Source organism: Tenrec ecaudatus, chromosome X, assembly GCF_050624435.1.
Source record: "Tenrec ecaudatus isolate mTenEca1 chromosome X, mTenEca1.hap1, whole genome shotgun sequence".
NCBI classification, from domain to species: domain Eukaryota; kingdom Metazoa; phylum Chordata; class Mammalia; order Afrosoricida; family Tenrecidae; genus Tenrec; species Tenrec ecaudatus.
Window position 1 is genome coordinate 87,189,244 of NC_134548.1, and position 13,539 is coordinate 87,202,782.

Genomic DNA, 13,539 nt, shown 5'->3' on the forward strand with positions numbered 1-13,539 from the left:
GGTGTTTTAAATACCGGTGACATGTCTTGTATCACAGCAACATGCAAGCCACCACAACATGACAAACTGGCAGATTAGTGATGCTGCTGTTACTATTTGGCACTTTGAAACTCTCCAAGCCTCTGCCCATTACTCAATTCTAAACCACTTCCATTTGATGAATCGCGCCCCCACTTCTTAGTATAAGTTCTGTCTTTGTTACATAGAGCTGCTTTAACAACCAACCAACCAAACAAAAACCCAAGAGGATGACTTTAAGAAACAGAAATTTATTTTCTCACAGTCTCAACAAACTAGAAGCCTGAATTTAGGGCGCTGACTCTAGGGAATAACTTTCACTCTCTGATGATTATGAAGAAATATTCATGGGGGTTGACATCTCTCTTCCTGCAACTTTGCTACACAGCTTGATGAACCTACTTTATATTTCAAAAGAGATACTCCCTATACTAATCCTATCTCATTAACAAAACCAATTCAGTTCACTTCCAAATTGGATTATACCCACTGGATTAGAGGACAGAATTTACAATATATATTTTGGGGGCATATAGGTCAACCTGGAGCAACTAATGAAGGAATTCTGCTGGTGGGCAATGGCTAAGCACCTGGCAGGTAACTGAAAGGTTGATTGTTTGAACTCACAAGGTGCTCTATGGAAGAAACCTGTGGTAGTCTGTTTATGTAAAGATTACAGTTTTGGTAGCCAAATGGCATACTTCTACTCTTATAGGGTTCTTATAGGGTTCTATGCATCAGAATCAACTTGATGGCAATGGATTGGTTTTTATCTTTTGGAATGACTAATAATGTATAGATGTACCTGACCCAAGTCAAGCTATTTTCAGTCACCTCATATGCATGTGACAGCTGGACACGCAAAGAAGATGCATAATAATTATGGTACTGGTAAATAATATTGAAAGTATCATAGACTGCCAGAAGAAGAAATAAATATGTCATAAAAGCAGGACAGCCAGAATACCCCTTAAAAGAGAGGGTGCTGTGACTTTGTCTCCCATATGTCAGACAGAATATCAAGAAAGGCTATGTTATCAAGAAAGACTAGTGACTGGAAATGGGCATCATGCATGGTAAAGTAGGACAGGCAAAAATGAGGGAGATCCTCAATGCCATGGATTGATACAGTGGCTGAAACATGGGCTCAAACATAACAAATGTTAGTGAGATTGGTCCCGAAGGAAGCAGGGGTTCATTCTGTTGTACACAGGGCTGCTATGAGTTGAAATTAACTGGATGGGACATAGTGGGACATAATGACAATACACACACACACACACACACACACACACACACACATAAAAGGTGCCCTGGTGGTATAGTGGAGTGTGCATTATGCAGGTAACCACAAGGTCAGGAGTGAGAATTCACCGACTGCTTCACAGGAGAAAGTTGAGGCGTTCTGCTCTTGTAAATGTTTACTTTCTGGAAGAGGGTAGAGGATGGACTCCAGATAGAAACTGCTATCCAGAACTCTGCCTTTCCCAGCCAGAATCCAACAATTAGGGCCACACACTCTGGGGAATCAGACTTGAATCTCAGTACTCCAAGATTACTTGATATTTTTTCCTTAAAACAAAACCAAACCAAACCACCACCACCACCACCCCAACCCAGAGCTCAGCATATCTGTGAATCTCTACAGCTCCTCCTACCCAAGTGTGAAGATCCTATGGTGTACCAGATTCACCCCATTCCATCCTCCCCCTGATGAGAAGTACCCACTCACTTAGAGTCCCCATTCCACCCCACTCCCCTTGTCTTTCTGAACCTTGTGACCCCCAAATGGATATGGAGTCATGTGGCAGAGTTTGGAATTACCGTACCTCTATGCTATGTTTGGAAGAACGTCTCTCTCCTTGCAAGAGTCCAGTTCTAACTGACGAGCTACTTGAGAGCCAGGAAGCATAGCGGTGATTCTCTGTGGATCTCCTCCCCCAGCTTGGTGACCACCTGTGTAGGGTACTCCCCTCCTCCTGACCTCTCCTTGCTTAGAAGCCTCCCCTCACCTTGTGCAGCATTTCTCCCCTCTTCTACCACTGAGACACACTCATGGAACTAATATCTCATGGCACAGTATGGAACTTCCATACCTCTCCCCTTTGCCTGGAGATATTCTCCCCTTCCGTAGAGGAGGACAGTTCCTACATGGAGGACTCAGCTTCGTGAGCGGTGGGAAACTGATTGAATCCAAATCAGGGCCCCTTTGTTATAGACACAATAACATCCATTTGCTGAGTTCTCCCTATATTATATAGTAGGTTAATAAGTGACCCCGGGAGATTACCAGATACACTCCACCTACCCCACACACCACTACCTCAAGATGATACTCCACTTCTCTTGGTTAGACACATTTTCACATACACGAAAAAGTTCAATCACACCCATTAAAATCCCCTTTTCCAATTTATCAAAAATTACTATACTTAACCAGAAGACCATTTATGATTAATACCATCACTTAAAACCTACTTTTGTGTTCCTATCCCCTATTCAGGATAACAACACAACTCTATCATTTCTTTCCCATTTTCACACAATATAATTTCAAGCCACTATTTGATTTTTTTCCTTCTCTAATCCAAAGAGCCAATTGCCCCCAACATAACCAAGAGCGCTGGTACATACCAGCTACAGCTGGGCCACTAAAAAGTCAACAACAAAGATCACCCAAACCCAGTGGAATGCACAGAAAAACAACCCCTGGAACTACCAGAAAGAGAACAGAGGAGAATGATGTTTAGGGCCGTACAGAGATCTGGGGATCAATCCTAAAAACAAAGGAAGGAAATGAGTTTCTAAAATCCTCACACCACAAAAAGGCTAGAAGCTAAACAATGAGACAACAGAAATAACCAACATGGATAAGAACTGAGCAATCGAATGGAAGAAAAGGAAGATCAAATCAGTGAACTCGAAGACAACCACACCAGACAATGAGAGAAACCATCCAATGAAAAAGCACAAGAACCTGAAGAAAGCCTGAGGATGATGTGGGACACGAGGAAGAAAAATAACATATATCTCACTGTAATACCAGAATAGGAAGAAACAAACATGGCCACAGATAAAATAGTAAGGATTCATGGAAGAAACTGTCCCCCATCCCACAAAAGAGTAGAGGATAACCATCCAGGAATTGCAGAGGACTCTAAATAGGTTAGACCTCAGAATGAAAAACCATCAAGACATAGTAATAAAATTTTCCAACTTCAAGGACATGAGAATCTTCAGAGTAGTTTTAGGGGAAAAAACAGTAACATACAAAGGTAAATAAGTAAGTTTAGACCTCCCAGCCTAATCCATGTAAGAAGAAGAGAATGGAATAACATATACAAATTCTGAAAGACAAAAAGGACAAACTAATGGTGGACAAACAAGATTTTTGTCGTGTTTTATTCAGGCAGTTCTGAGACAGCCATTCTGTTACATTTTGCTTACGCTTGTGTATATTAGGGTATATATTAGGGTATATTAGGGTGTGCCATCATTGGGCCTCACCCAATGATGTGTTATTTGTTTTTCTGTGTTGTGGTGAATGGAATCTAGGGCCGTTGAACCTATAGGGAAAGAAAACATAATAAGGGTTTTGGGGAGGGGCTGTATAGTAGGGTGGGGGAGATAAGAGATGACGTCAAGAAACCCAGGAAGTATGTTTGAGACTGATTATTAAATCAATTATACAAATAGGTTTGACATAAATTGAACTATGGAATTATATGGCATATGTATCATTTCCTAAGTTAGCAAATTTAAAACAAAAAAAAAAAAACATAGATCCAGGAAGGAGCTCTGGGCTCACACCAAATCCTGGCACCAATTTAAGATCAATTATTTTTCACATCATGGCTCAGGTCGATACCTTCATGAAAGGATCACTGAAGATAAGGGTGCTACAGGAAAGTGTGGCAAAGAAAGTAGATGTTGCCTGGCTATAAATTAGAATGGAATATGAGAGCTTAAAGGCTTGTATTCAAACAAGCAGCCATCTAAGTGAGGAGTCAACTAAGTCCACACAGGAGATGCATACCAGCGTGTGTGATCGAAATATGTCAGTTACAAAATGTGAATATGGTGAAGAGAAAAGTGTCAGAGCTAAAATTATGAACACACAATTTGTAGAAGGCTATGTAGGACAGTGGGCCCAAAACTCGCATGCAGAGTATGTAGTAGACAGAGCTCCTGGTAAATCCGTCCTAGCCAAAGGCAAGAGTCCTGAACAGCCTGATTATTAGGCAGAGACCATTGTAATCTGGATTATGCTGGATCAAACTTGATACTTGGTCAGTTAACCTCCCTATAGATACAACCTGAATTTGTTCTGGGTGAAAGTATCTCTTAGTTGTTCCATGACAGAAATTTCTTCTCTGGCTTTTGAATGTTGATGTGGGTCTTCTCACTTTCTTTTTTTTTTTTTCCCCGGGGAGGGCCCGGGTTTGCCGGGCGAGGCCGCCCGGGTCTTCTCATTTTCATGTATTATTTATATTTTGGTCTTTATGCTACTATGCTCTCATCCTTACCACATTAGTATGATTTTTTTCATTGTCTTCCTCTGCGTTTCCCAGATGTGAAGCACAGGAGAGGTGGAGGTAGAATGATGATAACTGATACAAGGTGTTGTAGGGAATGCAGGGAAAGGGGATGTCAGAGTAAATGACATAATGAGAAATAAGACTGGACAAAACATAATGATCGGGAGGGGGAAGCGGGGAGGGAGGGGAAAAAAAAGAGGACCTGATGAAAAGGGCTTAAGTGGAGAGCAAATGCTTTGAGAATGATTAGGGCAAAGAATGGACGGATGTGCTTTATACAATTGATGTATGTATATGTATGGATTGTGATAAGAGTTGTATGAGCCCCTAATAAAATGCAAAAATATATGTATACATTTTTTACCAATGCCAAATAAAATTAAACATCATGATCAAAGGATCAATAGAAGAAGAAAATATAGCCATAATAAACATATAAGTGCACAATGGAAGGCTCGTGAAATACATCAACCAAAACCTCAAGGAAATGAAAATTCACCAGATTAACAATAATAGTAGGAGTATTTAATATGTACTCTCAACAAAAGATAGATCAACAGGAAAGCAACCCAATCAAGAAAAAGAAAAACTAAAAAACATAATCAAACAGCTGACCTAGATATATACAGAGTACTCCAACCAACAGCAAAAAATGTGCGTTCTTTTCCAACACTGGTACAATAGGATTGTTGGAAACAACTCAGAGATTTTGTAAAGGAGCAGGATACAAGGTTAACAAGCAGAAATCAATTGGACTCCTATACTCCTAAATACTAGTTAATAGAGATGCGAAAAAGATATCAAGAGTACAATATCATTCAGCATAGCTTCAAATGGTTGAAATACCTAGGAATAAACATAACAAAAGAAACCAAAACCTACACAAAGAAAACTATAGAACATTAATGCAAGAAACCAAAAGAGACCTACAAAAAGGGAATGAATAATACCCTATGGTCATGGATCGGAAGACTCAATAATGTGTAAACGTCAATACTGCCTAAAACAGTTTACAAATTCAAAGCAATCCTGATCCAATCCCAACATCAATCTTAAAAAAAAAGGAAAAACTACCCTATATACTCAAATATAAGCCAACCCAAGTATAAGCCGAGGTACCTAAATCTTACCTGGGAAACCAGAAATACTGATTGACTCAAGTATAAACCTAGGGTGGAAAATGCAGAAGCTATTGGTGAGTTTCAATAATCAAAACAAATGAAAATAAAATAAAATTACTAAAAATTGAGACATCAGTGGGGTAATGTATTTAAATATTTTTAAATAAGACTTTGAAAAGGAACTTTTATGGTAATGCCCCCCCCCCATGATGTGTTATTCAGGAGGGGAGATTCCGTGGGGGCAGGGGATGCAGGATGTGAATTAACACAGAGACCAGAGGGGAGAGAGGGAACACAACCACAGACAAATCCTTACCAGTTCTGCTGCCAGCGTAAGTGAATCACTATGGTGCTTCTGCGAATTGGAGCCATCTGTCATAGGACAGCTCTGATTGGTTAGATGTGAGTAAACAAACATTCAAAGCCCTGCAGTGTCAGTGGGGCTTTAAATGAACAGTGGAGAAATGGCAAACACCTGCGAGATAATGGGTGCTTGTCCCGTTACCTCGGGGGTAGGGGGGGGCAGCGAGATGTTACACCTCACTGGGGTACCACTGACCAGTGTATAAGCCAAACCCCAGTTTTTCAGCACCTTTTTTGTGCTGAAAAACTCAGCTTATACACGAGCATATACGGTAATTAACAACTTCATATGGAGAAGGAAGAGGCCCAGGATAAGCAAAAATCTTCTCAAAAAGAAGAACAAAACAGGTGGTCTTGAACTACCAGATCTCAAAACCTACTATAGAGTCACATTAGTCATAGCAGCCTGGTACTGGAATAATTATAGATACATAGACCAATGGAACAGGACAGAAAACCCAGAAATAAAAACATCCGCCTACAGACAACTGATTTTCCACAAAGGACCACAAAACATGATTCAACAAATGGCACTGGGAACATGGGATATCCATCTACAGAAGACTGAAATAGGACCCATACCTCACCCCATGCACAATAAAGAACTTAAGGTGAGTCAGAGACTTAATGTACAACCCAAAGCTATCAGGATCATTAAAAAAATGCGACAAACCTAACTAAAGTCCTTAGTGCAGGGCATACTCAGACTACCAGATTTAACGAAGGAAGCACACACAGTGGGAGACAAAATAGATGACTATTAAAACACCTGTGCGCATCTAAATATTTAATCAAAAGAGTCAAATGAAAGCCCGCAGATTGGGAAAATATATTTAGCAATGACGTAATGAATAAAGGCCCGATTGCTTAAATCTACAGAATTCTGATAGATTACGAGAAAAAACAACAACAAATAGCTCTCTGAAAAGGTGGGCAAAGGACCTGAAATAGACAATTCACAAAAGACACCCAGATGACTAAGAAGCACATGAGGAAATGCGCTAGTGCGCTAGCCGTCTGGGAAATGTGCATCCAAGCAACGGTGAGAGACCATCTGACACCCATAATCATAGCCCCACTAGAGAACATGCTGGAGAGGGTGTGGAGATATGGATTTCTAAAATAATTGGCAATACAAGTACCATAAGACCCAGGAGTACTATTGCTGGGCATATACCGTAAAGAAATAAGATACTGATCATGAACAGATATATGCTCTCCCGTATTCACTGCAGGGCAATGCACAATAGCTAGAAGTTGGAAAACAGCCCAAATTCCTGTCAGTAGAAGAATGGTTAAGAAAAAAAATAACCTTTGACATATACACACAATGTAACACAGTACATTCTTCAAAAATAACGATGAAACCATGAAACACCTCATGGCATGGAGGGATCTGGAAATCATTATGTCGAGTAAAGTAAGTCAATCACGAAAGGACAAATACTCTATGAGTTCATAGTAAGGTAAACACCGACATGAAGGCAAACTATGCTTTCCGGTCATGCATGCCATCCCCTAAGCAAGGCTGCCAAGCAAAACGGTCGAGAGCCGGATAGTGCCCGTGAAACATCCACAGCCCTTGCTATCTGTTTATCTTGAAAACTACTTAGAAAAAGAAGTCCCCACTTCAGTTTGGACCCGATTTTCTAGAATGGGCAAAGGGGAGATGATCATTTAGTGGCTCCCATGCACAGACGTGCAGAGACCCCCGCAGACGAGCAGACAGACGTCCCTGTCAGCGAGATGAGGGACACAGAGGGGGAAATCCAAAGACTGGGGAAAGGGAGCATAGGCGCCTTAGAGAAGATCAGTGCATTTCTGTTGGGAGAAAAAGGGGGGCTTATACACGAGTGGGGGTGCAGAATACCTCACAGTTCTTTTATGGACCCCAAGGGGAGAGTATGCTTTTTACTACGTTCCTAATAGGGCACATTGGTCTGAGGTTCTGTATACCCCACGGGATACCAGGCCATAGGCCATAGAATACTGGGACATTGAACCCCGGAACTATGTGGCGCACAACATACAGCAAAGGCCATACCAGAAGGATGTGATGTGGAAACCCCATTAGGTAAACTGAGCTATACCCCAAACACACCTGTAACCTGAGGGTGTAGGGCTGAAATTGTTTGTAACGTAAAGAAGCAGAGGACAGGTATGCCAAGGGCAGTGTTCTATTGGCAAGATGACTGAAATTTACCGTATATTCTCATGTATAAGCTAAGTTTTTCAGCACATTTTTATACAGTTTTGGTGGCAAAATTAGGTGCCTCTGCTGATAGTTGGGTCGGCTTATACTCGAGTATATACTTATTACTTCAATGCCCTACTTGCCTTAGTAAGATATGTAGTATTCTGGCAGCTCTGTGTCTGACAATGTCAGTGGATATATTATTGTAAGGTTTGCTTGATCACCAACTCCTATTGTTTGTGTGTAGTATCCAGGAACGCAAAGACTGAATCTGTCAAGCCAATAATCTAGGTATTATGATTTGTAGTTAACCTACACTTGTTTAATCTCTTTCATTTGTGCTTTAAATACATTACCATAGGTTAAATCAATGACACTATAAGCAGAAGAACCTTATGCTCTGGGGAAATGATCTATCAGATTCTCTGCCATAAAATGACAAAGATGTCTTTAAGGTGAACGAGAAGCAGATAGAAAATATAGACACAGGAATGGATTTGGGGCTGGCACTTAATCCTAGCTGCAATCTAGGAACAATTAGTTCTTCTGAGATGTCCCTGCTTGATATGTGCCCATGTGAAGGAAACATGGAAGGTGTGATTGCTTTAGCAAAGCGCAATGAAGAAATTAGATGGTGCCCTGCTATCAGAAACAATAGTGTCTGGGGTCTTAAAGGATTGTTTTTAAATGAACTGTCATCTAAGTGCGATGTTAACTAAGCCCACATGGAAGACGCACACCAACGACCTTGATCCAAGGATTGTAAATGATATAATCCAAATCTGAAGGAGAGAATGGCAGCAGAGCTTAAATTGTTCAATTCCCATTCGCAGAAGGCTATGGGTGACAGTGGAAGCCCAAATTACATTAGCAGGACCCACACATGGAATAAGCCTCTGCTGATTCCCTTCTGACCGTGAGGGATGGGATTTGCCTGGTTATCATACAGAGTATGGGAGAAATGATTATTGCAGATGAAAATGATAAATCTGACTGGAATGGTTGAAACCTTGTCATTTGATCTCCCCTTTGATACACTATGAGCTTGATCTGGTTTTAATATTTGTTTGTGCTTTTTTAAAATTAGTGCTTTTCTCTGCTGTATTTTATTATTGTAGGTAGCATTCTTAACTCCGTTACGTATCTTTCCATGTTTCTCAGAATATGAAATCTAGGTTGAGTGAACCTAGAGAGACAGTAACTTGAATAAATTATGCCTGGGGGTAAGGCAAGGCAAGGGTGACAAAGAGGAGCCTACATTGAGAAGCACAAGAAGGAAGAACATGTTTTGGAAAATGATTGTGGTAACAATGATACACTGCTTGATATGACTAAACTATTGAATGGTATGATGTCTGAATTGTGTTTTAATTAAATGATTTGGAACAAAAAAAGTTCAGTCTCTGAAACCTCCAAAAGGCAGTTCTATTCTGTCCTATAGTGCTTTTATGAATTGGGGTTGAGTTAAGGGTAGTGAGTTTGGATTTTTTGGTAATAATGCTAAACATTTCATGTGCTAATTGGACATTTGTCCTTTGCCTATTTTAAAATTGGATGGTGTTTTTGTTGTTGGGTTGCAGCTCTTTATATAGCTCTTTATCAGATATATAGTGCTTTATCATTTCCCAACGCTCTGTAGCAGTGGTTCTCCACCTTCCTAATGCTGTGACCCTTTAATACAGTTCCTCATGTTGTCGTGAACCTCCAATCATAAAATTATTTTTGTTACTACTTCATAACTCTGATTTTGCTACCATTATGAATGGGGCTACCCCTGTGAAAGGGGCATTCGACCCCCAAAGGGGTTGTGACCCACAGGTGAGAACTGCTGCTCTGTAGCTTGTCTCTTCTCTTTATTGTTGAATTCTTATAATGCACAGAAGTTTTACGTTTTGATTATATCCATTTTATTTTAGTTGTTTGTGTTTTGGGTATCATCTCTGAGAGTCTATCATTTAAAACTTAAGTTCTAAAGGTTTAGGCCTGATTTTTGTTTGGTAAGTGTTCCATAGCTTTAGTTATTTTACGAGTATGTAGGCCATCAATCCATTTGAGTTAGTTTTTGTTATGATCTGAGGGATGGGTCTAATGTCACTTTTTTGCATGTTGTTAAGGTACTGTTTAGTGAAGAGACTATTCTTTCCCTCCTTGGATGGATTTGGTGCCCTTGGTGAAAATCAATTGATCTTATGAGTTTATTTCTCAATTTTTAATTCTATTCTATTGGTATATATATCTAGTCCTATATCAGTAAAAGATTGTTTTGATGACTGTAACCTTATCATACATTTTTAAATTCAGAAGTGTAAGTCCTCCTACTTTGTTTTAAAATATTTTAATACTGCTTTGGCTATTTTGGGGTTCCTTGGATTTCCATATAACTCTGAAAGTGATTGGAATTTTGATGGGTACTAAGTTGAATCTATGGATTGTTTTGATAGTATCGACACCATAGCAGCATTGTATTCCAATTCATAGTAAGTGTGTCCTTCGAATTATTTGTTGTTTTCTGCTGTTAAGTGAACCCCCGGCTCATGTTAACCCCTTGAATTATTGAACAAATCACTGCTTGGCCCTTCACCATCTTCATAATCAGTGTGGAGTGAAGCTTTGTAACCAATCGGGCTTCCATTGGCTGATTTTCAGAAAAAGATTGTAGGCCTTTCATTCTAGTCTGTCTTCTTTGGAAGGTTTGCTGAAACGTGCTCTGCATCAAGGCGACAGGTAGCGCTTTCAGTGGCAGATGGGCTGTGGCTGCAGACGAGGAGCACTGCTTAGGGATTGCACCCAGCTTTCCCACATGGAAGAGGAGAATTCTATCCCAGAGCTAAACATCTCTCTCCACTTACTTAGGCCTTCTCTAATTTATTTCACAAAATTCTCTGTCACTCTGTTGATGCCAAAGGCTAATACTCTTGGGAGACAACCAAAACACCAGAGCTGACTCCGAAAAAAAAAAAAAGAAATGGCTTGGTGAACTCTTTCTAAAAACTCGGCAACTGACAACCCTGTGGAACACTTTGACACACGAGGTCACCATGAGTTAGGATGGAGTGTACAGCAAGTGCTTTCAATTTCTTTCAGCAATGCTTTAGTTTCCGATGTAAACGGTTTTCACGCTTCTGGTTCAATTTATCCCCAGGTATCTTATTATTTTAGATGTTGTTGCAAATGGAATCATTTTAATTTTTTTCAGATTGTATCACTACTGAACAAAACTGAATATTAGGTGTTTATTTTTTCCCTATTACTTTGCTGACTTTGTTTTTAGCACTACAAGCTTTTTGTAGATTCTTTGGGATTTAATTAAAAATATTTTCCCCAATTAAATGGTTGTTCACTGAGAGGATCACTGAACTCCTTAGACTGCCGTTCCATCACAAGAAACTTAAAATGTCTCCAATTACCTTTTTATACTTCTTAACTCTCAGATTTCAAACAAACACCTACCACCATGCTTATTAAGAGTCTGTAAATACCCAGTTTCGATGGGCGTGTGTTTTAGGAACAGCAAAGATTTCTAATGAAAGGATAAGCAAGATACTTGGTATAATTGAATATAAGGACTTAAGAAATCATTTTGCAATCTATTCTAGCAATTTACAGTTAAAGACAATCAATAGCTAATAGGCTTGAATATTTCACTTAGGACTTATAAATGTGACTACATTTGGAAAAGGGGCCTTTGCAGATGTAATCAATTTAACATAAGGTCATACTGGATTACACTATAATCCAATGACCCACCACAATGGAGTCAATTCCAGTTCATAGAGACCCTAAATAGGATTGGTGAGGCTGGAAATCTTTATGGGAGCAGAGACTTAAATTTCTCCCTTGGAACAGCTGGTGGGTTTGAATCACCAACCTTGCACTTAGCAGTCCATCACATCCTATAGCACCACCATATAAGATAGAAATTGGTCAGAGACACTGAACCACCAGTAAAGCCTGAAGATTTCTGGAAACCACCAGAAATAAGAAGAGACAAGAAAGGATTCTTCCTTGGACAGGAACAAGGAAAGTAATAAACAAAGGAAGAAAACAAGAGTGGATCAGGGTCACTTGGCAAGTCTCTGACAGAACACGGGCTAAAATTAGCCCAATAGCAAGCAGCAGCGAGTAAATAAATATACCAATATTATTATCTTCGCAGGAGAAGGTCGGTCCATGGTATTTTCAATGCTCTTAATCAACACCATAGGTCAAATGCACAAATTCTTTTTCAGTTTTCCTTATTTATTGCCAAACTCTTACATGTCTATGAGGCAACTGAAAACACCATGGCTTGGGGCAAGTGCACTTCAGTCCTTCCAGTGACTGTGGACGGCCAGAAAAAACACGTTTCTTGGAAGCAAGGCTGGTGAGACCGCATCTCGTGTACTTTGGGCACGCTATCAGGAGAGGCCAGTTCCTAGAAAAGGATATAATGTTTAGAAAAGTGGAAGGTCGGTGAAAGAGAGAATGATCCTCCAGATTGACTGACACAGCAGTTACAAAAACAGGATCAAACAATTGTGGGGATGGTGAGGACTGGGCAGTGTTTCATTCTGTTGTAACTAGGATTACTATGATTTGGAACCGGCTCCAGAACACCTAACAACAATAGGATAGACCCGCCAGAAAGTATAACTAGTATTACTAATACAGTAATTCTGGCCTAAATATGTTATTGCTACCCTCCCCTCCCCAAGAAAAAAATAAGATGAGGCTTCTCGGAAGTTAACCTGTTTCCAGAGATCTGAGGCTGTTCTTGAAGTCACTGACCTTCAAAAGAAGGCTGTGACCTTTCAGAAGCATAACTCTAGGCCTGTCTTCCAAGGTAGAACCTCTGAGGGAGTTCTACCTACCAACGTTATGGCTACATATAAGGGGAAAGGGGAAAAAAAAAGGACCAAACTGAACACTCGAGGAACCGTTTGTCAATAACAAGCCTCACCCTTTAAGGGGCCTTGGTAGCATAGTGGCTATGCGTTGGGCTGCCAACTGCAAGGCCAACAGTTTGAAACCACCAGTCACTTTGAAGGAAGTTCGAGGGAAGCTTTCTACTCTTGTCAAGAGTTAGTCTTGGAAAACCACAGGGGCAGTTCTCCCGTCCTATAGGCTTGCTAGGAGTTGGCGTTGAATTGATGGCATTGAGAAAGAGAAAAAAATAGAATTCTTCTCTTAGAACAACCTCAAAGATTCCCTGTAGCTTCACTTTCTCTTCCTACCCCCTATTCTGATCACAGCACCTGGTGCCAGTTCAGGCAGGCTTCATTGCCATTCCAATTAATTAAAAAATCATTTTGTTGGGGGCTCTTAC